Here is a 26640-nt window from a genome sequence, read left to right as displayed (position 1 = left end):
CAGCTGAGAAAAAAGAAAGAAAGAAAGAAATATCTTCACTTGTCCTAACAAGATAAATCTAACTCTTTTGCTTTTTGTTTTTTTTTTAACTGCATGACCATTGAGTAATCTTCAACTGTTAAATTTTCAGCATTTTGCCCTCTAAATAATATCATAGGTCACATCCTACTTTTTATCTTTAAAATTCTTCCATTTCTCTTGGGATTTTTTTTCCTCTCTCAAATATCCATTTTATTAAATGCTGTCATGTAGCAATTCTTGTTTCTTGTCATGTTAGATTTAGTTCTTGAAAAGTATTTGGCCATAACCAGAATTCTAGCCCTGCAAAATTTTATAAGGTTTTAATGTTCCTTAAAATGGACTTCACTGGAGTTTGTTACCTACTCATAGCTTCATTTTGAAATGAATGGAAACAATTATATTCCCAGATCTTAAGATATCATTGGCATTAGTTTAATGGTAATTCTCCTCATATAGTGCCTTGAAAGCTAAGTTTTTCAATTACCTGTTAATTATTTAGGCTAAGGGACACTTTGGAATACTTGAAGTGATGAATCTTTGGATTTGTTACTTCAGCCTCCTTAAACTTGCAAAAGAATCTGAAGTGCAAATTCTTTAAGTATTTTAAAAGGAGGGTAAAATTACAAGAACCAATTAAGAAAATAATTGGAGATAACTGTATCTGGCATTTAAACCAAAGCTTATGTTAATATGAAGTGTAAAATGGTAAACCAAAGCAAAATATGACAAAATAAAAAATCTTACCTGATACAAGGGAAAACAAACCAGGAAGTATCTTTAATCAGGAGAGATGGATTTTTGGTCTGGCACTAATTTATTGCCTAAGGCAAGGAACAATGAACATTTTGGATGATATGTTAATAATTTCTTAAAAGGTGCAGAAATATGCTTCATTTGGCCATTTATTACATCACTGCTCAATAAAAATAAGGATATGATGTTAAATTCCATGTTGAATGTTTTTATATTGAAAGAGAGGGGACTAACATTTAATAAAAGTTGTAACAGATAGGACCTTTCAGATGTCAATTCTTCCTTTTTTGTAAAAAAACCCAGGGTAGTGTGCCCAGCTGAAAAAGTAGTTTTTCAGTCTACTTCGCAGTTAGGTAAGGCTGTGTAACTAAGTTATGGTCAAAGAGATGTCGGTGAAAGTTATTTCTGGGGAGGCTACCTAGAAAGGAGGAATGAATTCTTCCTCCATCGTGCCCAGGAGTCATCTTGACCATGAGGTGGCTTTAAAAATTGAAAATCGGTGATGTCTGGGCTCCTAAAAACTTATAGAGCTGTTATGCCAGCCTTGGACTGCCTACCTCTGGACTTCTTTTCTTTAGGAGAATAAACCCTTCTGTGCATAATCCACTGGAGTTGGATCTCTTCTGTCAGCAGCCAAATTAAGCTACTAACTTATACACATGCCCACGTACTGTCAGTTGCTTTTCAAATGCTATGTCTAAGTTGTCTCAATTGCCCTTTGAATCATATGTTACTGATTCAGAGTATTTGAGGACCTGACTAAGGTCATAAGAATATTTAGGAGAGTTAGGATTTGAACTTAACTCAGGTCCATCTGCATTCATGTGCTAAAGTTTCCAATACACTTGTCATCTGGCTGGGAGAGCTGCTACAGGGGCTGAGCTTGGAAGATCCCGTGTCTTTCTCAAGATTTACGTTTGGAATCTCCATTGTCAGAGCATTTCTGGCAATGCTCACCAGAAGCATGAAAAGAGCTTTGTCTGGTATGATCAGAGCTTAAATGTAGACTCCACATCCTTCGGGACCCATGTATTGGGAACGTGAGAATCAAAAGAGAAATTCTCAACGGGAAGAGAGAACTGAGGACATCAGTTTATGCATCAGCATTCTTTCTTAAGCTCTACAACAGTCCTGGAGAGTACATTTTATTTTGCTAAGTGAGGTGTTACTGCTTGTATATGCCCTTCATTCTCACCTCTGAGACATTGTATTGCCTGGCAGACTGATTTATAAAAAGGAATGAAGGAATAAGAGGGATGGTGATTAAAAAGTTGACTTGTTAGAGAATGGCTTTCTAAAGTTCATGATTCTACTGAAAGGATAAAGGTCAGTACCCTTCTTCCCACACTACCCTCGTCTCCCAGTGGTTTCCTCAGCACAAGCCCTCAGCAGTGCTTGTCCACCTTATTGCAAGAGCTCTAGCTGGCCTCCCTCTGCTGTCTCTGGCCCCCTCCTGGCAATTGTGTGCATCTGCACTGAAGTCCCCTTTTCCAGCATAAATAGGAATCTGCTGTTCTACTTCCTTATAAATTTCCAATAAATTCCCTTATCTTCAGGGTGGAGCCCAGACTCCTTGGCCTGTCATCTTGTCCCTTGATTCTTCAGTTTCATACTCTGTAACTTCATCTCCACACTCTAGTGTTCATCTCCCCATAGGTCACACTGACATCTCATTCTGCAACATTCTCTTTTACACCCAGCCGGTTTCACGCTAACCAGTCCTGACAGTACACCATTAGAAGCAGGCTATTTTTGAATTTGGCTTACATTGCTCATTTATAATGTCTGAGTCCCACTTCCCAAAGGTCTCACCTTGGCTATCAGTGTGCCAGTGTTACCTTATTTTCCCCTTTCCTCCCATACTCTCAAGTGATTTTAACAGAGGCCTGTGGCATCTTATAGCATGAGCTTATTTCTCTCGACATTGGGTAATATTTGCAATTTAAAGGTGTCACTGAACAACCTTGAGGCTCTGCCTCCTATTCATTTTTCCCCAGCTGAGTTGGCAGTATTGTTTTTTTGTTATTCTCTAAAGAATTTGTTTTCTCAGTTATAGAGAGCAGAATTTTTCTCCTTTTTTCAGCATCTCAGTTTCATTTTTCCCTCCTTCCAAAAAAAATTATTCAAAAACTCTTTAATTCTAGTAATGAAGCAACTAAAGGCTGTTCTAAATTTAGCCTATTTGTTGGACTGAGAGGAGGCATCATTTTGAGGGCATTCAAGTGCCCTATTGTCACCCAATGCCTTCTAGTTTAGGAGAGCTTAATCTTCTTTTTGGGTGTCACAGCGCTCTGGGGTAATTTTAAATACTTGTTGAAGGTGAATGAACCCGGAGCACTCATCTCTTCTATTGTTTCTCTAATGTTCTTCTATGCAGATAATTTCCAAATTTGTGTCTCTTTCACTGATAATATCAAGCTCCAGTTGTTAATTTCAGAATTGACTGGGAATTTTCACCAACATGGCCTCCTGCGACTTAAAATTTAGTGTGTAAAAATAAACTCTCAACATCCCACACAACAAATGATCTATCCTCCAGAGGGCTATAGATCTATTAATGGTGCCATCTTGGTCAAAATTATCCAGGTAATTTTATCAGCTTCTTTACTGTTCAATAATTACTTAAAGAGTAAAAATTTAAATCATGAACTTAGTGTTGAAAGCATTCTACAGATTGACCCTGATGTCTCTCCAACTTCATGCTTCATTCTTCCCCCCACCCATCAGTCCTTCACTGTGGTCAGGCGTGCATTCACTGCTACAGAGAATATTTCTTCACTATATTTGTTCAAGCAATACTTCTATGAAATGTCCTCCTTTTCTCTAGTCAGAAAGTTGCAGTGAAGTCACTGAAGGCTTGGCCTCTTGGGTCAGTAGAATTGTCCTGACTCCCTGAACTGCTCCTTTATACTTTGAGTATGTACTTATTCTTTGGTACAAATTAAATATATTATAGAGGATTTAATGTGACTTGTAAAAGTTAACACAGTGTACAATTAATGATGGAAACTAAAACTATTTATAAAGAGCAGGAAGAGATGTTAACAGATAATCTGAGATGAAATGTTCACTGTAATGGGTCATAAAAGTGGCTGACTTTCCAAGCAGCTGAGCCAAACCACCAGGTGCATGGGGTCATGTCATCCTCATTTTGTAACTTAATTTTTAGAAAAAGAAAGGATATGAAAAAGCTCTGCAGAAAGTAACATTTTTCTGGAATGAAACCTCACACTGCATTTACAGTGTGAGTCTTTTTTCATAGGTAAATCTAGTTCCGAGTGAAAAAGGGACAGAGGTACTTCTTGTATGATACCTTCCAGTATCCACCCTTTATAAAGAATACAGTGTGAAATTGAAGAGCTGAGATAGTGTGATCCTGGAACTGCACTTTGTATTGATCTAGCAATGCCAGGACAGAGCTTGGGAAACCTAAAAAAATGGTCTGCTTGTCCATTCCACTCTATCATATTGGATATATTGGGTATAAGAGCTTTTGGATTGCAATCACTTTCTCTGACAAGTGCTTGTTCTGCCTGAAGTCTATGTTGCTGATAAAAGTGAGAACCACGTGCTTCGAGACCAGATGCACTGAAGGCAGAGTTGTTATTCCGTTGTGAAAATTTAAAAGCCAGAGTTGTGTTCCACCCAGAGAGTCCAGCCTACTTCATCTCAGATGACCAGAAACGAAGCCAACTTTCTTCTCCCCACAACACACACACACATACTAAAAAAAAATGATTGAACTTATAAAACTATTACAACAATATGACATTAAATGATTCTAGGAAAAAAGACTAGAAATGGAGATTTAAAAAATTAAAATTTTTATTGAATTAAATTTTATTAAAATGGTAGAATTATGGGGTCAATAATTTCTGGTCTTAAAATTTGCTTGCTAGTGAAGGTAATACTTAACAACAAATAAAAATATGAAAAGAGCTTTCCATCTTCTCCAGCTAATTTAGCTGCGTAAGATGCAGAGTGAGCTTTAATGTCTTTAGCAAAAATGCTTTCAACAAAAGTGCTTGACCCTCGCATCTCCCCCTCCCCAGCAGCAAGACTGACACAAGGTAAACAGGGAGTGAACCAAGTTTGTCCTCTTCCCCTCCTGTCCCCTAAACAACATCCTTTTCCTAGTTAAGGCCCTAATATTTTTGCAGGATCTGCTGCAGCTTCCCTGGAGGATCCTTTCTTTCTCATCTCTGGCTGCTCTCTACCCCAGGGGTCAAGGGGGCATATACCGTGTTTTCTAGTTCTTCTGATATAATTATCAGTAACAATATTTAATCCCCTAGCACCATTTTCTGATGTCCACAGAATTAATTTCTATGCTTTCTTTGTTATTTCTACCTCTGTAAATATTACTATGTTGGACATGACATGACAAGATGGAAAAAAATCAGAGTGATATAGTATGTCTTGCAATTCTTCGTAAAGTTGTTGAATACCCATTACTGAGAAACTGACATAAAATGATTCTGGGACTATGCCCTTGGAGACATGATTCTAAGCTAGATCTAGGCGAACATAACAGGTTGGGTATTTTTTGCTCATAGGACTCTTAGTCTTAGCTTCTCTTCAGTCTTAACTCCAGATTATTGGGAGGGGATCTCAGACCTTTCTCTGGTCATTCTGACTCCCCTGTCTTTGAGATAGACCAGTCATTCCTTTGTCCTATGGTTTCCTCTGCCTGGAACATTCTACCCTTGGATACTCATGTGTCTGTTTTTTTTTCACCTTCTAAGTGTCAGTTATAATGTCACCTCAAAGATGCTTTCTATCAGCATCTAATATAAAATACCTTTTACTTTTGAATGCTCTATCCAATTATCCTATTTTATTTTTGCCATATATATAAGCATGCATTTATTACTTGCTTCCTTGCTGTCTATCTCCAAACCCTGACTAGGATAGTCTATTTTCTGTCTTGTTCACTGCTGATTGCCAGCTTTTATAACAATGCCTGGAAGATGGAAGGTGCTCAATAAATGTTTGTTGAATGACTAAGTTCATGTAAATATAAGAGGCTCACCTAAATGTGGGCAGCTCTCAGATCAGAGGAAGTCTTGGACTGGGCAGACAGTGTAAGAGTTGCATTTTTCATCTCATTGGAGAAGGTTTCAAATATTATAACACTAGTACTATAGACAAGGAGATAAAAAATAAAGATATAACTGGGATGGAGTGCAGGAAATCCTGAAAAGGTGCTTTATGAGCACAATGAAAAGATGAGGACAAGAGAAAGATAATTTTATTTAGCATGTGAAATAACTTACAGAGTAAAAGCTAGAATACCAACCCACCTGGACCAATAGATGTCTTTTGAACATTTTCTCTGTTAGTCTCGCCCAGACCTTTCAATAAATAATCATTGGATGAATACGTTAAAAGAAATGTAAGAGACACAAAATGCAGACTTTGGCACTCTTCCTGAAAGAGGTAGGCAGGCCTGACCCCTACCACAGTTGTGGAGTTTGTCTGTACTAATGGGTTTATTCAGAACTTCTATGGCAGAGCCTGATTTTGGCCAATATTTCTTGACAACATCCAAGTTCTTTTCTGATTCTTCTTTCAACACTGTCCTCTGTTCAACAGCTTAATACCTGGTTCAGTCAATGTGATCAATTTTGGGGCAGGGGAGATGTGTAATTATTAGCACTTCTTCAACTGTATTGTCAAGAACTGTGAATGGTCTAAGATTTTTATGCTGTTTCCAAGCTAACAAGTTGGCTTTTTTCTGGTTCATTGCTCCCTTCTTACAAGGCAGAAGACATGAGACTCCTGGGTGGGAGATTAAAAAAAAAAACAAAAAAAACTTCATTAGAGCAAAAGCATTAGCCAGAGCTTCACACCCCAGAGTTGCCCAGGGTGCTGGCACAGGTGGATGGATGGATGCTTGTGCACGCAGTGGGCTGCATTACAGGAGAGGGGCACTGAACTTGGGGCATCTACCACTTTCATAGTGAGTGGAAGCAAGCCTGCTCTTCGTCTTAGGGGAGGAAAAAACCCAATTCAACCTATTGTTGAGTTGCAAACTCAACCCTGAGAAATGTCTTTGGTAAAGAGTAGTCAGAGCCTTGCATTCTTGGTGTGGCCAGCCAGAAACTGCAGGGGAGCTCAAGGCCAGTAGAGGATTGCTTCTCCCAACATGAACCACATGAGCTGTGAGGAGAGCTGAGTTGTGATAGACACGCAGGGCAAATAGAAGAGGAAGCGCTGGATAAGCAACAGCAAAGGCTGACAAATGTTTGAAATTCTTAACACCAAGAAAGATATCTGAGTATTTGAATCTTGTAATTCTAAATGGTATTTTATATACTCAGATTCTTACTGAGAAAAATTTTCTTTAAGCATATTTATTTCTTTTAGTATTTGGGGTACAGTATTAGGATCTCAACATTGCATTATCAAAAGTACCTCACCTTCAGCAAATTTGCCAAATAGTTTTGCCTCATGAAGAGCAGCTTCAGTCCTTCTGAAGAGCTGAGGGAACCTTGATAAAAGAAAGAGATGAGATTGCTCAAGACCTAGGGTAGTAGTAAATGTAATGATCAATTTTATGTGTCAGTTTGGCTGGGCCATGGTGCCACATATGTGTGCAAACATTATTCTGGATGTTTCTCTGGGAGTGTTTTAGGATACATTATACAAATATATAATGACATGTATCCACATTGTGGTATTATAGTGAATCAGTTCACTGCCCTAAAAATCCTCTGTGCCCTGCCTATTCATCCTCCTTTCCCCTCTAACCCCTGGAAACCACTAATCATTTCATTGTCTTTGTAGTTTTGCTTTTTCCCGATGTCATATAGTTGGAATCACACAGTATGTAGTCTTTTCAGATTGGCTTCTTCTACTTAGTAATGTGCATTTAAGTTTCCTCCATCTCTTTTCATGGCTTGATAGCTCAGTTCTTTGAAGCACTGAATGATACTCCATTGTCTGGATGTACCACCATTTCTTTTTCCATTTGCTTACTAAAAGGCATCTTGGTTGATTCCAGGTTTTACCAATTATGAATAAAGCTGCTATGAACACCCATGTGCAGGTTTTTGTGTGGACATAATGTTTTGAATTAATCTGAGTAAATACGAAAGAGCATGATTGCTGAATTGAATAGTAAGAGTACATTAATCATGTAAGAAACACCAAAATGTCTTCTGAAGTGTCTTACCATTTTGCATACCCAACAGCAATGAATGAGAGTTCCTGTTGTTCCACATCCTTGTCAACACTTGGAGTTGTTAGTTTTCTATATTTTGACCATTCTAATAGGTATGTAGTGGTATCACATTTTTTAAAAAAATCTTTATTTCCCTGGTGAGATTTGATGTGGAGCATCTTTTCATATGTTTATTTGCAATCTATGTATCTTCTTTGGTGAGGTGTCTGTTCAGCCTTTTTGTCCACTTTTTAATTGGGTGGTTTGTTTTATTGTTGAGTTTTAAGAGTTCTTTGCATATTTTGGATAACGGTCCTTTATTAGACATTATACAAAAATGTTTGCTTTATTATCCATTTTTTCTTCTGGGTTGTGTATCCTAGTGGTTGATTATAACTGAGCAACCACAGCCTCAACGATGTCAGCTGCAGTGTAAAAGGGAGGTAAGGCTGAGTTTGCCAAATTAAAAATGTTTTGCATACGAGGTGGTGGGTGTGGTGAAAAGTAGGGTGAAACAGGGAAAACGAAACAACTTAGCCTTTTAAAAAATGTCACGTTAAAATAAAATTGCCTCTCTAATGAAGCAAATGACAGGCATTTTTGGTGTGTAATGTTGGAAAGCCAGTTTTCTGTCCTAATTTAGATTGGAGCCTTTTAAGTTCTTACTAAGATATTCCCAAGACACTTTAACAAGGGAATGTTTGCAAAGCAATTTTTTGATCAAGTTGCAAGATTAGTTTTGCCTAAGTTTAACTAGGTCATGCTTTCTCTTCTATCTCAGCAGAAACATAGTTTATTAAAGTCCAGAACAGACCAAATGTGGGATATGCTTTTTAAAAAGGTGAGTTCAGGATGTTAACAAGCTTGTTTTATAATTTTAAATAGTCTCAAGTTTAAATACCAAAGTTCTTGAGCGATTTGGCTTGCACTGAGATCGCCAGTCCTTTGTGATTTACTTTTCTTCTGACTACCCGAGCATGAGGGGGTCTGTAGAAAAAATTTGATATTTTAATGATTTACTTTGTTGAACATTTTTTTCATATGCCTATTGCTCATTTGTATATCTTCCTTGGAGAATTGCTTGTTTAGGTCTTCTGCCCATTTTTGGATTGGGTTGTTTGTTATTTTTCTTATTAAGTTGTATGAGCTGCTTATATATTCTGGAGATCAAGCCTTTGTTGGTTTCATCTGCAAAAATTTTTTCCCATTACATAGGTTGTCTTTTTGTTTTACTTATGGTTTCCTTTTCTGTGCAGAAGCTTGTAAGTTTCATTAGGTCCCATTTATTTATTCTTGTTTTTATTTCTATTGCTTGAGTATACGCTGTAGTCTTGAAGCAAATTCCTTCTTCTTCCAGAGACCTCAGTCTGTTCTTAAGGCCTTCAACTGATTGCATGAGGCCCACTCACATTCTGGAGGGTAATCTACTTCTTGTAAAGTCAACTGATTATCAGTGTTAATCACATCTAAAAAATACCTTCACAGCAATATTCAGACTGGTGTTTGACCAAACAGCTGGGCATCATAGCTCAGCCAACTGACACAGAAAATTAACCATCAAACCTTGAAAATAGGAATTATAGATTCTATGTCTTTGTGTTTGCCACAGTATTTATTAGCTATTATAAGTATGTCTCAAGTAAATATGTACTGCTTAATTAAATATCAGAGATAAATATTACTTTAGTTTCTCTTCTGAAAATTATATATATTACTTCATAAATAAATATATCAGTGGTATCCAGATATAATTTAAAAATATTAAATCTAATATAGGCAATACCAGTAATGAATCTTTAAAAAATAGATTCAAAGGAAAGAAATTGCATTTTAAGAGATGAAACACCATGAGAAATTGCAGGGATGAAAAGAGGCTGGTTTGTTTGGAGAACAATGAGGACACTGACAGGGCTACAGTGAGGTGGTGTGGGAGTGCTCTTGGTAAAGCTGATCATGTAAATGACAATGACATCATGGAGGGCACTGGAAATCAAGTTGAGAGATTCTGAAATGAAGGATGGCCCCAGAGGGATTTTGAGCAGGAGACTGATACAATGACAATTTTTTTTAAAAAAGAATCTGCGTTTGACAACAGTATTTGGACCAGTATCTGGACCAGTATTTGGAGACAAGGAGGTAAACTGTGTCAATTCAAGTCTTCTGAGATGCAAATGCTCAGATAGGATTAGACATGCAGAGGGTTTGGGGAAGATACCATCTGTAAAAGAAAAAGGAGCAGGAGTAGGCAGGAAGAGCCTTGTCCAGCAGATTGGCTTCGAGTCACGTGGGATTCTGCAACATCTGCAGTGTGGGTGTGTAGAAATGGGGTGTGTAAAACACCACATGGAATTCTAAAACTTAGTGCTGAAAACAAAAAACAAAAACAAAGACCCCTCACATGTATGAGAATGTAAAGTACTCCCTTAATGACTTTGAAAATATTGACTGTATGTTGAAATGACATTTTGGAATAAATGGAATACATCATTAAATATATATGTATATGATTAAAATTTATTCCACCTTTATTCTTTTTAGTTTTTTAGTGAGATCACTTGAAAATTGGAAATTACATATGTGGCTCACACTACATTTCTACTGGTCAGTTCTGCTTTCTGAGAGGAGGGGGGAAGGTGCATTAGGTAGGAGGAGTCAACCATGCAGCTCTAAGAGTTTGGGCCAGGGCTAATGGGGGGTCACTGAGCAAAGGCTGTCCTTTGGGGAAGTCTCACATTGGGCAGGAGTGGATTGGCACTAGTACCCCAACCTTACTCAGTTGTTGGCTGGGAGCATCCTGGGGAAAGCGTGGTCTGGGTGTGACAGCAGTGGGGAATCCACATGGGTGGCAGCTGGAGGCAGTCAGTCAAGTACACTCCCCACAGAATAGTCTTTGGAAGCAGATGTGAATACTACATCTTCTTGGCTGCCTCAAAATGCAGTCCTTGTCATGGTAATTTAGGCAGATATCAGCTGATTTATTGGCCAATGCCATTTGGCTTAATGCCATGACTCTTTAGTTGTATTCCCAAGTTCTGCCTTTTGTCTTATTCAAGGCAGCCCCATTTGTGAGAAAAGCCCAGCACTGAGCAATGGATGAGATTCATCCTCATGACCTCGGCAGCTTCTCTCAAGCTTGTTGACTTTCTAAGACTCTAGGGTAGGTTGATGTGTTTGTTTTGAGTGCCTCTCCTGTGACACTCTAACTTGCTGCTGTCCTGGAGCCATTACTCAGTCACAGTTCAGGTTGTGACTCTTGAAGTTCTTCTTTGGTCCATATTCTCAAAAATGCACCAGTGAGTGGAGACCACTGCAGAACTCCAACGATTTCCATTCTAAGTTTTCTGTTTTAGAAAAGAGTATTCCAATAAAATGTGCACAGTTTTTACAACTTATAAGCCAGTCCTTGGTAGTTAAGGTATAATGAGAAATGGCTCTGTCTTCAAAGAGATTGCAGTCAGAATCAGGTAGAAATGCAAGAGTGGCAGCTTTCTCTGAGTTTTGTGAAGGAGCTGAGCAACTGCAAAGAGGAGGGAAGAAATTAAGATGCTATGGTTTTTAATGACATGATTAGTCCTGTTAAGGAGGTGATGCAAAATTTTTTTAAAAACGTACCTTAAATATAAGATTAACCATCCTTAGGTTGCTTCTGAATTGTCATTCTTTATGTGTGTTGATACTAAATTCCCTAAGAAGGAAAAAAGAATTTATGTCACAGATAAGAAAACTCAATAATTACGTGAATCCCCTTCAATGAAGTCAGGGATTATTCTGTAAGGTCACAGATGCTTTCCTAGTCACTAAATACTTCACATAAAAATGAGCATGATGAGTTATGAATATTATTAGACAAAGAGGACACAAAAATCCTTGTGTATATTCTCTACACATTTTACACCTGTCAATATGTCTAATAAGACAGTACAGTTTAGTGACTAATTAAGAGCATAGACTTTGAAAATCCATCAGGCTCCATCACTTCCATCTGGCAGCATAAGTGAGTAATTATGTAGCCTTTCTGAGCCCCAATTTCTTTAACTGTCAATTGGAATGGTTATAGTACTCAGCCCATATTGTTGTTGCGAGAATTAATTGAGATAATGCACATAAACACATAGCATTGTGCTTAACATGTACCAAGTGCTCAAGAAATAGCTGCTAATGTTATTTGAACAGACAGGAACTGCTCCATACCATCAGCTGTTCAAGAAATGTCATGTTTCTTGCTTTTCTAACTCAACTGAAAGTTTCCACTTGCCAAGATTAGCAAAAAATGTCCAATGTAAACCAAATGTCAGGCTCCTCTCCTCCCCCTGCATTGTACAACCACCTCTAGTGCCTACGTAATGCAGGAAAATGTGGGCAGTCCCTGATTGTCCATGGGGCAGGGGGTATAGCCATTGCATTACTGCATTTGCAAACCAGCAGCTCTGGTAGAAGCTCTCTTCCATCTGTGAAGGCAGACAGGCTTCCGAGATGAGGGTGACCAACTTGCCTTAGTTTACCTAGGACTCTCCTGATTTTACATTGAAAGTCTTGAATCCTGGGAACTCTCCTGGAACAAACTGGGACAGTTGGTCACTGTAGGGCAGGGATACAAGTCCACTCAGTCTCAGCCTATTGGGAGTGGCTGAGGCTGAAATGGGAATGACCATACGAGCCTTTAAGGCCTGGGTCCCTGCACCTGTGGAAACCAACAACATCACTATGACTGGGCCACACCCCTCTTCCATCTATTTCCTCCCTTTCTGATGGTCTTGTTTAATGCTTGATAGACTTAGGATATGAAAACCAAAGTTGATTTAAGAGTTGACTTCCTGGCAGAATACCCCTCCTGAAAAGTCTCCATTATGTTCTGAAATGAAATTCCACAAAGGGCTAGTAAGATCCTTCATATCAAAGACTCCAAGTTCTGACCACATTCTGAAATGTGGGCATGTGACCATTTGCAGTAACATGGATGGACGTAGAGATTATCATACTAATTGAAGTAAGTCAGACAGAGAAATAAAAACATCATATGATATCACTTATATGAGGAATCTAAAAAGTGACACAAATGAACTTATTCACAAAACAGAAACAGACTCACAGGCATAGAAAACAAATTTATGATTACCAAAGGGGAAGTGGAGGTAGGGGAGTGATAAATCAGGAGTCTGGGATTAGCAGATGCACACTACTATATAGAAAATAGATAAACAGCAAGGTCCTCCTGTATAGCACAGGGAACTAGATTCAATAGCTTGAAATAACCTATAATAAAAAAGAATATGAAAAGGAATATATATGTGTGTGTGTGTGTGTGTGTGTGTGTAACTGAATCACTATACTGTACATCAGAAACTAACATAACATTATAAATCAACTTTACTTCAATTAAAAAATATGGGCATATGGGAATGGGGAATACTAACTCCATAGTAGAAAACAAGACATTGATTTCTCAGTAGGCTATTCTGCCACACTGACTTGTCAACTTTTCACCCTGTTGTACCACCACCACCACTATTAGCTAAACTGGCCTTGCTCATCCATGACAATCTAGTTCATTAATCCAAATCTCACCTAATAATTTCTGTGGGCTTCCATTGCTCTTTGATGTTGTAATAAAAATCCTAATTTTGTTTGCTGCAAATGCCCTAAGTTTCTTCCAAAATGACCTTCCATCCAAATTCAAGAAGGAGGTGAGAAGGAATAGACTCTTGCAATCCTAGCTTATTTCCTTGCCTTTGGCTTTTTTTTTTTTTTTTTTTTTTTTGCTAACCTGTGCTGTAGGAATATCAGGTTAAGCTTCAGTTTTAAAATGTTGCTGTCACCAAGGCTGTGAGCCTGCCCCCATTTTTAAAAAGGTTTTCAGGCTAAATTTCAATCAGCTTGTCAACTAAGGGGTGCCACACACCAGCCTTAACTTTTTCTTCAAACTTTCTATCTCATTATCCTCATGATGAAACTTCCAGAGAGAGAGACAAGTCCTGCTGGCCTGGGTCATCCTTGTCTCGGTGGCTAGACTGGCTTTATCTTTTCTTCCTTCTACAAAATGACCTATTTTTCAAAGTTGAGCAAAGGCGACCCCTCCCTGAGACATCTCTGACCTATTTCTCAGGGGTCTCTCCCTCTCCTGGAACAGGTGGGAGAAGGTGCATGGGTTCCTGACCTGGAAAGGGACCAGGAGGGGAGGAGATGATGTCAGACAGAGTTGAACAAGTTGCCGCAATATTTTTGTCTCTTCGGGGACGTGTCTTGGTGAGGATGGTGTTCCTTGACGCTGCAAACATTCAGAAAAGCCCAAAGCCTCCTTTCCTTGGCACTTAAATTCCAGACTTTGATCAGAGGAAACTTCATGTTGGTCACATGTTGTCATACTCATGGATGATAGATCATTGGCATTTTGTGACACTAATGCTACCAAATGAATTCAACACTTGTCATTGTTTTTCAAGATCTAGGTCCCTTTTCCAAGTAGCCTCCCATTTGGAGAGACTCCCATGACGCAGTCTTGCTGACAGCTAGTGGCCAGGAGCATGGATAAAGGCTTAACTAAATGAGGGCTTTCTCTTGGAGCTTCAGTCTGAAAAGGAAGGACAGGCTTGGCTAACAAGCTAACTCGTAAATCTAAGTGTAACAAGTGTTGGTTTGCTGATTCCTTGCTCTTTTTTTTTTTTTTTGCTAGCCAGCTGGATTTTCAAAGAGACATATCTGGCCTTGAAATGTTGGTTTGCTGCCTCCCTGCCTCTACTTTTGTGATAATGATGCTGCTAAAGCTGTTCCATGCCTATTGGCTGAATACCCCAAGCTTGTAATTAGCCCTATAAAACCTCATGCACACGTCTTGGAGGTGCTCAGAGCTTCGGAGCAGAAGCCCCTCTGAGCCCGCCGGTGTAATAAATCTGAGTACTTCATCCCTCCGAGTGGTGCTTGTTTCTTGGCTGGCCTGTCATTTCTGTAACAAGTCTTGACAGAAGTATCTGGACTTGGCTGGAGTCTATCTTTCACAGTAGCAGTGCGGTGTGTGGACCCTACATCCTGCTGCCCAGAGCGTGCAGTGAAGGCTGTGACATCCCAGCCCTCAGCATCTCTCCTGCCCCTCATGTTTCCCAAGCCTGGGCCTCCCACCTCCCATCCATTCTGTGACATCAGACAGTCTAATAATTTCTCTTTTTTTTTTTTGCTTAAGATGTCCAGATGTGGTTTCTTTCAATTATGGACAAGAATTTTGGCTGATAATATAATAGTAAAATATTAATTACCCTTAGTTTTATAAGAATAGGCTAACAATTATTAAGCACACTCTAAATGTCTACATGTGTTAACCTCCTCATCCTTGTAACTGCCACTGAGGTAGGGGCTATTATCCTGATTTCCAGATGAGGAAAATTGAATTGCAGAAAGGTTGCTCAAGTTTGCTTGGTTAATAAGAAGCAGAGCTGGGATTTGAATCTACACAGTCTCTGAACAAAATTATTCAGAAATTTGTATCAGAAATTGAAGTTCAGTGCCAGAGCTTTAAGGAAATGTGGGGGATTGGAGACAAATTCTCAATCTAGATAGCATGGAAGGAGTTAAACATCGTATTATTTCTCTGGGGTGGTAATCTAGCAGCCCATGGCATGCAGTGATAAGACAGTGAATGAAATGATTGCTTCTGGACATCTGTAATCAAGGATTCATTGAGAAGGGGTTCCTGGTGGACCATGTTGTCACCACCATAAAAACAGTATGAATGAGATGAAATACTGATGGGTGACTGCTTCTGATAACATTGAATGGCTTAAAGCCAGGAAGTGATGAACTTAAATCTCTAAATTCTCAGTTTGAGCCATGGAATGAAATTCAGGGATGTTCTGTAACCATGATGAAAAAGTTTATTATTTCACAGCTGTAGGGCTGCAAAAGACAAAATTCAGAAGCAGATTTTGATTGTGAAGTGTGCCAAATTACATCAACCAAATACATTTTTCACTTTGTATGTCACTTCCATGGATGTGTAGTCATTGATCAGAAAAGAGTAGACAGTGGGCAGTAGGAAGGGGACCACGAGAGGACCTGTGTCTGAGTAACCCAAATCCCCACCCTATATGGAGTTTCTGTTTCCCAGAAACACAGTCTCCCCTCCCGGCTCTGATTGCTCATCTTTTGCTTGAAGACTCTTATTCTTTTGCCTAAGGAAAATATGTCTTCTTGAAAGAGGACACCCATTCTCTAAATTCCTCACTTGCCTTACACTCAGCTGTGCTCTGAGAAATGACTAGAGTTAAATTTCACCATGACTTAAGCACAGATTGCAATGTCACTCCTTGGATGAGAAGGTTTACATAACACAGGAATCGCTGGGCTTTGCTAATTTTATGGGAAAATATCTCTGGACTATAGGTGGGAATGACTGATGGTACTTGATCAACAGGGAGGAATACAATCACATATTTAGCTGAATTTTTAACTATGAATGTGCTCACCAGACATTTTTGCATTCGGAGCAAACCTGAGTAGCTGTATGTGGTTCCAATAATTTGGCTGATTAACCCAAAACTGGTTTCAACTATAGCCCACAGAATATTGGGCCAGATAAAAACATTTCTTGTTGTAGAATAAAGGAATGTATTATTTTATACGTCGGAAATATGGAGTGATCCCTCATGAGCATCCTGTCCGACTACATTCTCAGTTGTCTTACAGTCCGCTCCCTTCGGCAAGGTCCTCAGGCAGGCACTGGCAAAGGAAAAGCACTTATGGAATGAGCAATTTTCTGACTGAGGTTTCTGGTAGGAGACCACACAGTAGAAATGAGCTATATGATTTCAGTGTTGACTGGAAGTTCCAGAAGTGGCAGAGGCCAGGTAGCTCCACTGAACTATCAGAGACAAAAGGAGCATTATTTCCATAACTGTCAGAAAGGTCAGCATGATCCTATAAATGGTCTGACCCAAAGAGATTTTTGATAGTGGTGATTGATATTAGGGTCTGTGAACTAAAGGATAATTATTCCTAATCATCTGCTTGCAGTTTTCTTTTTTTTTCACTTCTCATCCCTGCAGGCTGGGTTTAGCTGGTTCAAACGCCTTAGCCCCAAGGTAAGAATGCTTCCAACATAGAGACAACAATGGTATTAGTGAATTGGGTGCCACTGGCTATTTTTGGCTCATCATACCCTTGGTCTGTCAGGATAAAAAGAGACTATTGTGTTGTAGAATTGAGAAAGGGGCCTTGGTTAATAAAGAATATTAGTGTTGATCTCCATGGTGGCTGGGAGGAACATGGAGCCCATGTGATCCCAGGGGGCCTCCTCATTCCACCATCTCCCACTTCAGTGCAACTTCATGAACACAGTACCTCCCAGGGCTCAGCACCTCAGTCAATAAGCTGTGGGTAACTTGACAAAGTCAAGCACTCCCGCCACCTGTGCTGACTGAAGCATAGGGGACATGGAATCTGCTGAGAAGGAAAGTGAAAAAACTGATGAATGGCTGCTTCTGTGAATGTTGAACATTGAATATCAGTAATAACTTGATGATTTGTAGAAATAAGGACTATAACCTCAACTATATTCGACTTCCCACTCTATCAATTGTATATAAATATTTCAGCTGATATCTCTTCTTTCTACTCTCTTGTTCACCTACTTTCTAGGGTAAGTTATTTGTGCTTGTATTTATATTTTGGCCACATGTTACAGATGTGGGGAAAAGTGTACATCAACTGGAGATCCTGGAGTAAGAGCTGGGATGCAGCAGATACTTAACTTGGGCATTTCCCTTTGGGGAGGCAGTGAGAGTGTTCTCAGCTCTATTAGGGATAACTGGTTTGTGTTAGGCAGGAAAGAATTTGTGGACCCAACCCAAACGGTGGACTGTAGTGGACACCTGTAATTGTTTTTCACTGTGTAATATCTAATATTCCTTACTGTTTGCACTTCAAGCTCCACTGAAGTCCCCAGTTGTACGTCATCTAAGTGGAAATTACCTTCCCTGGTGGAATCTAAAGGAGTCAGTTTCTCTCTCCCTCTGCATGTTACCGCTAGGGAATTGCATGTGACTTAGTCTGGCCAGTTAGGCATTCTCTCTGGAATTTTCAACTTTGAATCTAGGACTCGAGAATCTGGAGATGAAATTGATTCATTCAGCTTAGAACTGGTGGTGGGGGCCTGAAGTTCTATGACCTGGGCTGGGATTACAGTTGACTGCCCCAGGAGCCCTAGGTGACTTTTTGTTTTTCAGATCCAATTTTCCAGCTTTGTGGCAATTCTATGAATGCTCAATCTTTCTGTTAAATTGCCTTGTTGCTTAAGATAGCCAGATTTAGGTTCTGCCGCTTTATCTCAAAATGCTATTATATAAATCCAAATGATAATTTTAGTTCTTAAGCTTAAAAACATATTTTAGTTGAAAGGTAGCTCTTTGTTAAAGTTGAAAACTATTTTTCTGCAAAGAAGTCTTCAAGTACTGTAGAGAATTGAATAGTATGAGTTCAGTTAAATACTAATTTATATTCCTATTATTTGTTCATGTTACCAAATTTCACTTTTTCTCTTTCTCAGTCCAATATCTCACTCATCAGAGAATCAGCAGAGCATAATATCACATTTCTATGCTATCATGCTGCTGACAAAATTCTTTCCCAGAGGTATTCAAAAAAGAAGAAGCCAAGAATTTACTGTGAGTCTGGAGCCAGTGTGTATGACTTGGGTCAATCAAGGTGATTTATAATCTCAAATCTAATACTTCAATTCAGCCTACTAGACTCATGAAATGGGGAATTTCATAGCTTAATTCTTATCCCAAAAGCATCCCTGATAATTAATGTTTTGAATTTTTAAAGAGCCCATAGATATATGTATGAATTTAATAAATGTTCCTCTACTCAAATGCATGGTATTAATTAGACCAAAAAGGTTGAATCTGAATTTTTATTTTTGTGGTTCCTTTCAGATATCTTTTCACCAGTGAAATGTTTCCCCTCTTTCCTCCCAACTTTAAGGATAAATGACAAAGACTTTTCCCCTCAGCTTTATACTGAAGCATCTTTGAGAAGAAACAGCAGGGAATTTTGCAATATTCCGAAGTATGTGTTTCAACTTTTTCCTGGGTGACTTGCTTTCTGTGCTCAGTCCGGTTGATGCAGTGCATTTTCATTCCAGTCAGGGGAGGCCTGGCTCCCCAGTCTTGGCCACTCTCCTCTTGTCCTTATCGCTATGACTTCCTCTCCCCTCGATCTTAACATTGTCTTACTCTCCAGGACACATCCTGACCAGAATCAAGGGGGATTTAAATAATTCCAGCTTATCGATTCAGCTTGCAACATCTGAAACTGGTACTGACTTTGGCCCCCAATTCTGTTCATTGGTTTGATAGGTAGGTCCCAATATACATTCTCAAATTTATAGTTTTGGTCATTGTCTTTCTGTCCTGTTCGCTGTGCCTCAGAACCTGTTGTGCACCTGACTAGGCTCTCCCAGATGACACTGTGTACTGTGAGGGCTCTCCAGGGTCTCGGTGTATAGCAGTCTGCTGCCTCCTTCCTGTACTGGTATCTTGCCTCTGACCCCAAGCCTTTTAGGAAGAGCTTTTCTAGTGATGACAGGATGTGGGTGTCCTTATGGCCTGCCTCTTCACTTGTATCTGTGATTATTGGCTGTTCTGGGCTCCCCTATTTCTGCTTGGGCCAAAGGTAGGGTCACAGCGTTAACGGAATGATGAGATGGCTTCTCTGGATTTCTTCCTGTACGTGGCGACTGTGCTTCCTGTTGGCCAAACAGGACTTTCTCTTTCACCTGAAGTGGAGTCAGTCCTTTCAGTATGTCTCCATTCTAATGGGCATGTCTGTTTCCAAGGTCCAGCTGCTCCCGGTCTGCCCCGTTCAGCTGCAGTTGGCCAGGTGGTACCAGATCATGTCCTGAAAGAGAGAAAAAATGTACAGCATCTATTTTGTCCTGGCTTGTATTTTGGTGCTTTGTGTGTGTGTTGATTTGCTCTTTGAGAGCTAGGTGCCACTCATTTTTATCTGCTACACTGTGCCTAATGCAGAACTGCAACCCTGGGGGTATTCAGTGTATGATGTTACGTTTGCGAGTCCCACGGCAGCATCTTTTTAGGAGTTAGCTCTGACTTCTGTTCCAGTCTCATTCTAGTTTAATCTCTGGCATGCTGTGATCCTCCAGATGAGAAGGATGTTTTATGGGACTTTGATTGTAGTCTCTGTTGCCTCTAGCCCATCAACCATATTCATCTTCCCCAAAAATAGAGTTTGATTATGCAAGAGCTCAGGCATGTGGAAAATGACTTCCTATAACCTACAGAATAAAGTTCTAAATTCTCCGGGTGACTTAGATGTCCCTTCAGAGAATGCCCTAATTGGCCTGTCCAAGTTATTACTGATAACTCCTCTATTAGTCTTTAGCGATAGAGACGAACTGAGTAACTGGCTTGCTCCCTTGTGCTCTCCATAGCTTCCCACTTTTGTGCCTCCGTGCAAATTGTTTCAGCCCCACCGTCTTCACTAAGAAAACCTTACTCATCCTTCAAGGTCCACTGCGATGCTCTGAGGATTTTCTTAATCTCTACAATAAGAGGTGATCTCTTTTCTTTGAAACTGCATAATTTTCTTGTTGGATTTTTTTTTTTTGCATACTATCTTGAATTATAGTTGTTTGTGTATTTTTTGTATTATTTTTGTATTATTTGTGCATTGTTTTAGATGAAGAGGCCCTTGAATGTCAGAGTGCTGTACTTAACTCTTATCCTTGGCACTTATGATAGACACTCAATAACTATTTGCTATTTTTATTATTATAAAACTAAAATTTATCAGTTTTTAAGGGCAGTTTCTCTATGAAGAGTTTTGCTCTCTAGCCCAAACTTGCATACTGCATTTTAAAATAGTCATATTTTAAACTTATTCTGCATTATAAAGCTAGAAATGGGGAAAGATAGAATTACAATAAAATCTGAAAACTTGTGGTATTTTTACCTAAATCTTTCAAATACATCACCCTGATTTATCCTGAATCTTCTCTGAGTCATAAGGGAGAGAATGACTTAGAAAGAATTTGAATACTTAGAGAAAAATCTTATTTTCCTACTGAAAACTTCTATATCCTATTATAATTTTATAGTGTTTTCCAGGGAGTTGTGTTGATTTTAAAGTAACTTTCATATGATGTTTCTTCAATAATTTTAATGAAAATATTATTAAATTGAAGTAGCAACTAATCTATAATAAATATTATTTTGAGATAATAATATGCATCCTTAAGTATCACATTCTACTTTGAATTAATATATCACTTTTCCTATAATGTAAGAATCTCATAATAGTGTAATTGCATTTTTTATCCCATCTTTTGTACTATTTTCATATTTTTAACCTCTAGCTATGAAATAAATCACAATACATTATTGTTATTTTTGCTTTAGACAGTCAACTGACATCTAAAGAATGTAAGGAAAGAGAGAAAAATAGTCTATTCAGGTATTTACCATTTCCAATGCTCTTGTTTCCTGACTGTAGATCCTAATTGTATCTAGTGTCATTTTCCTTCGGCCTGAGGAAATTTCTTTAACATTTCTTGTAGCAAAGGTCTACTGGCAACATATTCTAACAGCTTTTTATTTGGAGATATGTTTATTTCACCTCCATTTTTGAAAGATGTTTTGCTAGATATAGAATGCTTGATTGACAGGGTTTTCTTTTCCTTTCAGTTTTTTTTAAAGATGTGGTTCCATTGTCTTCTGGATTCTATTCTTTCTGATAAAAGCCATAATTATTGTTGTTGTTCCCTTTATGAGATGGTTGGTAGGAGGGTTAGTCTGAAAAAAGATACCATCATTTCCAGAGTCAGAGGACTTCATGACAAGAAGACTTCATCAGTGTAGAAGATAAGCATTAAGAAAGAGGTTCAGAATCAATAATTAAGATATCATTTCAGAATTTGCCATAATTGAAATAAAACTTTAGCCATAATTTCTTAAAGCAAATAAATATTATAAATAGGATTATAAGAATAGTTTGTAAACTATATAGGGAGTAAAATCTATATCTTTCTGGTCACTTTCATTTTTTATTTTGTTTTAAAAACATTTATTTCTTTGTAACGGGTACTTCCAAACATGTAACCACCATGCTGATAGTTGCTGGATAAATAATGACAACAGCTAACATTGCTCGAGCACTTATTATGTGCCAGGTACTGTTACAAAAGCTTTAAAGTATTGCCTCTTTTAATATTTCCAAAAGAGTGAGTTTATCCAAAGAGTAACAGCTTCAGGGACTTGAACCCACGGACCTACCTGTACAGCCTGTCTATGTAACCATTTCACTATCAGCGAATACCTCACTGAGATGAGAATTTGAGGACTAAGGATGCCGTATGAAACAAGTTGTACATTCTACTGTCTGCTAATGGCCCAGACCTGAGGTGGGCTGGTCATACCTACCCTTGGTGCTTCTGGAGGAGCAAGTCCTCTCCTGTGGATAGTCTGGGTAAATGTGGTGTAATTCTACTTACCACAAAGCTGGAGGGAAAAATTCACATTTTTTTTTTCCCTGCAATGAGTAGTAGACAGGACTGGGTGACCTTGAACTCTATGAGAAAACCAGGGGATCAGTTTCTGATGGAGCTCATTATGAGCAGACTCGTGGATCAGTTGGTGTTCTTTGTATGTGGCTAGAGCTCTCATTAAGCCTCAAAACTTGGACGTTCCAGGTTTCTGCTGCCTCCTCTTTGGTCTACCAGCATGGACAATTTCTCACACGTGTTACCCCGTGCATGCCTCACTGCCCAAGCAGCAGCTGCAGGCAGCTTTTCTAATTATCCCCCGTTGAACACAACCAATTGACCGTGGACAGTTGTCAGTTAGGCAGGACTTGTGCCCAAATGGGAAGGCACAGCTCACTGCTGCTTTCATTACCTAGTTGAAGCATCTTTATTATGCTCTAAACAGCCATCTAATTTCATTGTGAAAGAAGAGGGAAAAAAAGAATATGATATCTTGATGGGTCAAAATAATTCCAACCTACAGACCCATGAATTTGCTCACAAAATGAGGTCTTACTGGAAACGGATACACCAATATATTAACAGAGGTCACTTCTTGGTACTTTTTGGTTGGTCTAGGGATGGTTTTTATATTCTTTTGTGTGTTTTTCTGTATTTCTAAAAAATAATATATATTAATTTTGGACTTAGTTTTTTTGAAAAATGAGAGATAGAGTAGCCTGGCCCTCAGTGTCTTACTTTTAGCATGGGGCTGAGGCTCAGAACTCTGTATCAGAAAGCCAGGAAACATCCCTAAAGCCTAAGGCCTTAAAAAGATTCAGACACACCCAGAATTGTAATTTTCCTCTGAAACCTGTCCAGCCGCTCATTTTCTTATAAATATCAAGAACAGAATATATAATTTTCCATTTAAATCCAACACATGGTATATGTCTAACAACATCTGATGAAGGCATGCAAGAATGAGTAAATGCGTGAATAAGATACTCAGCTGGGAGCTTTTCAATTGCAAGTTTCTGAAAACTGAATATAAATGGGGCATTACTGATAACTGTTCCTGGAAGGATGAGGGTCAAGCTGGACTCAGGTATATTCTTCCTTTGCTTAGCTGCCTATGAAATGGCTTTAGATTCTCTGGCTCCTTTACAGGTACGGCACATAAATGGGACACTAGACAGCCTTGGAGTTACATTCTTAGAGCCTTTAATTCAAAGTAAAAGGAGAACTTTGCTTCAGTTCCAATTCGGGAATTCCAAATAAATCTCTAACTGGGCCACCATGAACCATAGCCCACTCTTGAAGCCAATATGGGTGGGCACTGTGACCAACAGCTCCTCCAAACCTTACGAGCTGGGAGGAATCCCTAGGAGGAAGGGAGTGTACATAGACCAGGAGGAGTAAGGAGGGAGGCAGACTGAGCAGACAGAGCCAACACATCATCCAGAGAGAAGCCTTATTAGTAATGAAAATGACAACCTTGATAATAACTGAGAGTTACTACATGCAGGTACCTTCTAAACCCTTCATATCCATTATCTCAAAGCTGCTCCACAATCCTACAGGTCCTAAGGATCCGAGTCATTCAGGGACTAAACCAAGGGCAGAGAAAATGACGGACAACGAAGAGTTTAACCCTTAATGGAGTCTAATGCAGTGTGATGCTTTAAACTTAGACACACCCGCTGAAAATCTATTTTTTTTAAAAGAAAGTCATCTGTGAACAAAATTTAGGGCTATGTTGTTGACATACATTTTAATTTACAAATTTATGCCTTCGCTGGACTCTGGCAACCAACCATTTAACTTTTCAGGCAATATGATTCATTTCAAGTTAAGTTGTTTCATTAATTATGTAACAGAACAACTTAGTTTTTATGGTTTTTAAAAATATAAGTAAACTAATTTTTATTCAAGCAAATCCAGAAATTTGAAAAATCACTTAACCAGTCATGTGTTTTCATTTGAGATTTGGGAAATTGATAATATATGAATTTACATTAAGAAAACTGTGTAAGGCCAGTCATGGAAAAGTCATGTACCCAGTGGTTCAGATCAGGGAGCTTGGGCCAGAACTGGGTTGGAATCCAGGCTTTTGATGCTGCCTTTTTAGGTGTGTGAGCTTGGACAAACGACCTAACTGTTCAGTGCCTTGTTCTCCTCATATGTGGAATGCAGATGAGAATAGAAGATTAGAAGGCTGCTGTGTGGATTACAATTCATCCATTCATTCATCAAAGACGTTAGAGAAATGCTAGCATAATAAATGGTAGCTCTTAGTTTTATTAGAGCTTCGTTTGCATTTGTGTAGGATCCCCCCTGCTCCCATCTCCTCAGAGTACTTGTTTTGTTTCTGTTTTTGTTTTTATCTCAGACCTACATCAAAGAGGAAACAGTGCTGCCATCCTCATTAGAGAGGCTGTGTTCATCTCTGGATTTGCAGCTGCTGTGAGATACTGGGGAAATCATTTCACAGGTCTGGGTTGCTGATGCATTGAGTGTCCATACAAACATCAACTAATCGACTCTTTTGTATTCCACAGTGTTGAACTCTTCAGTTAGACGGATGTTCAGTGAGAAGAAAATGAAAAGATGCCTTATGGCAAGGACATGGCAAGGCTCAGGCGTCAGGGAAGGGAGGACTGAGTCTTCAGACCAGGGCGTGTACTGCATTCCAGAAACGAGGTGGCAGTTGGAGAACTCCCAACACCAAAGTAAAAGGGAACAAAGTAAAAGGCATTCTTCAAAAGTAAATTTCAAAGCTGGCAGATTGAATTTAAACTTTGCATATTTCAAGTTGATCATGTGAAAATATTAATGATTAAATAATGAAAACATATTATTTAATTGCACCTGTGTTTGCTTTTTAGTTACTTATTAAGAAGCTAAAGGTCAGTGCTTTCTTCAGCTTTGTCTTCCTAGGTTAGATGAAAGTCCACCAGAGACTCAGAAGAAGAAATACAGAAGTAATGAAACCAATTCATATTTCTTCCCGTATGCTGGTCATCAGTTTTGAATAATGTACGGCATGTGCAAGTAGTTAACTGCATTAAGAGGTGCCTGGAAATCAGAGTGACGATAAAGTTGAAAACACTCCTAGAAGAGAGCTTGTTCCAACATGTATTGAGGCCCCAAGCTCCTGCTTCTGCTGGTCTTACGTGTAATGGGTTGATTGTCTTATGATCCCAAAACTCTGAGGTAGAAATATGATCATTCTAAATGTACTACCTACTTTTTACCATCCTACGAACTTGTGCTTTATTGGCTTTTAAGAAAAGAATCAAGTACTGACCGTCCAAGGCAATAAAAGTCAGAAAAAAGATAAATTTGCATTTTGAAAAAGAAAAAATCTAAAACATCTTTTGCTTTGAAGTTTTTTCCCCTTGAGATGAATATCTATGCTTTATAAATATTAACCCAAGGCCCTTTTGACATTTGGTTTGTGTGAAGAAGATTCTAAAACACAACCTGGATGTTTTAAATCGCTTCTATGAATAAAGAGGCTTCACTGTTCGCAAAGTATCCACAAAAGTGCATTTGAATCTTTTCATACTTTTTTTTCCCTTTAGCTTGGTCTGGGCCCTGCTTCTTCACCACTTCTGAGAAATAGAGTTCATTCAGTATTCCAAATGTTCATGGCATTGAACTGGGGGCTTGGATGGAGGTAAAATGAAGAAAGGGCAATTTTCTGCATTTGTGGAATTTAAGTTCCAAAATTGAAAAAGCTTACTGATGTAAAGAAACTATACTGCTCAAGATATTTGTCAAAAGAAGTTTGGGAGATTTTTGGAAGGGGTTGGTATAACTTAGCATTTATCTACGAAACATTCCAATGATAAAATCTTAGATGAAAAAAGTTATAAATATCAGTGTTGGACTATGTTGGAATTTTTTTAAGCTTATAACTGACTTTTTTCCTGTACCATTTCTTCCAAACATTAAAAATCATGACTTAGGCTTCTGATGGGTTAAAAATATATTCTGAGTAACGTTCAGCCCTGAATTCCACCACATGCTCTTGTATGAATAATGCCACCTCACCCCAAATTGAAGCATGGGAAATTTGCAATTCCCGCAAAGGATTGTAAATGAGCCCCTTGTCAAGCTGCCAAAGTAAATTAACAAGATTTAAATTTTGCCATAATATCTATCGGAAATTCAAATGACGAGTAATTAAAGCAGCCCTTGCTCTCTTGTGACACACGCAGCGTGACCA

General features: G+C 38.8%; 1 long non-coding RNA gene across 1 annotated transcript; it reads left to right on the top strand.

Annotated features, from left to right (window-relative positions):
* The first annotated feature begins 14064 nt into the window (after positions 1–14064).
* On the top strand, positions 14065–25842 carry LOC116665528. The gene is made up of 3 exons (XR_004322199.1): positions 14065–14076; positions 20229–20234; positions 24968–25842. It is a non-coding gene; the product is annotated as an uncharacterized LOC116665528 (long non-coding RNA).
* Positions 25843–26640: the final 798 nt, after the last annotated feature.

This window comes from Camelus ferus, chromosome 8 (assembly GCF_009834535.1).
Source record: "Camelus ferus isolate YT-003-E chromosome 8, BCGSAC_Cfer_1.0, whole genome shotgun sequence".
In the NCBI taxonomy this organism is placed as follows: Eukaryota; Metazoa; Chordata; class Mammalia; order Artiodactyla; family Camelidae; genus Camelus; species Camelus ferus.
The sequence above is the reverse complement of the archived record's forward strand: the minus strand, read 5'-3'. Positions and strand labels throughout refer to the sequence as shown.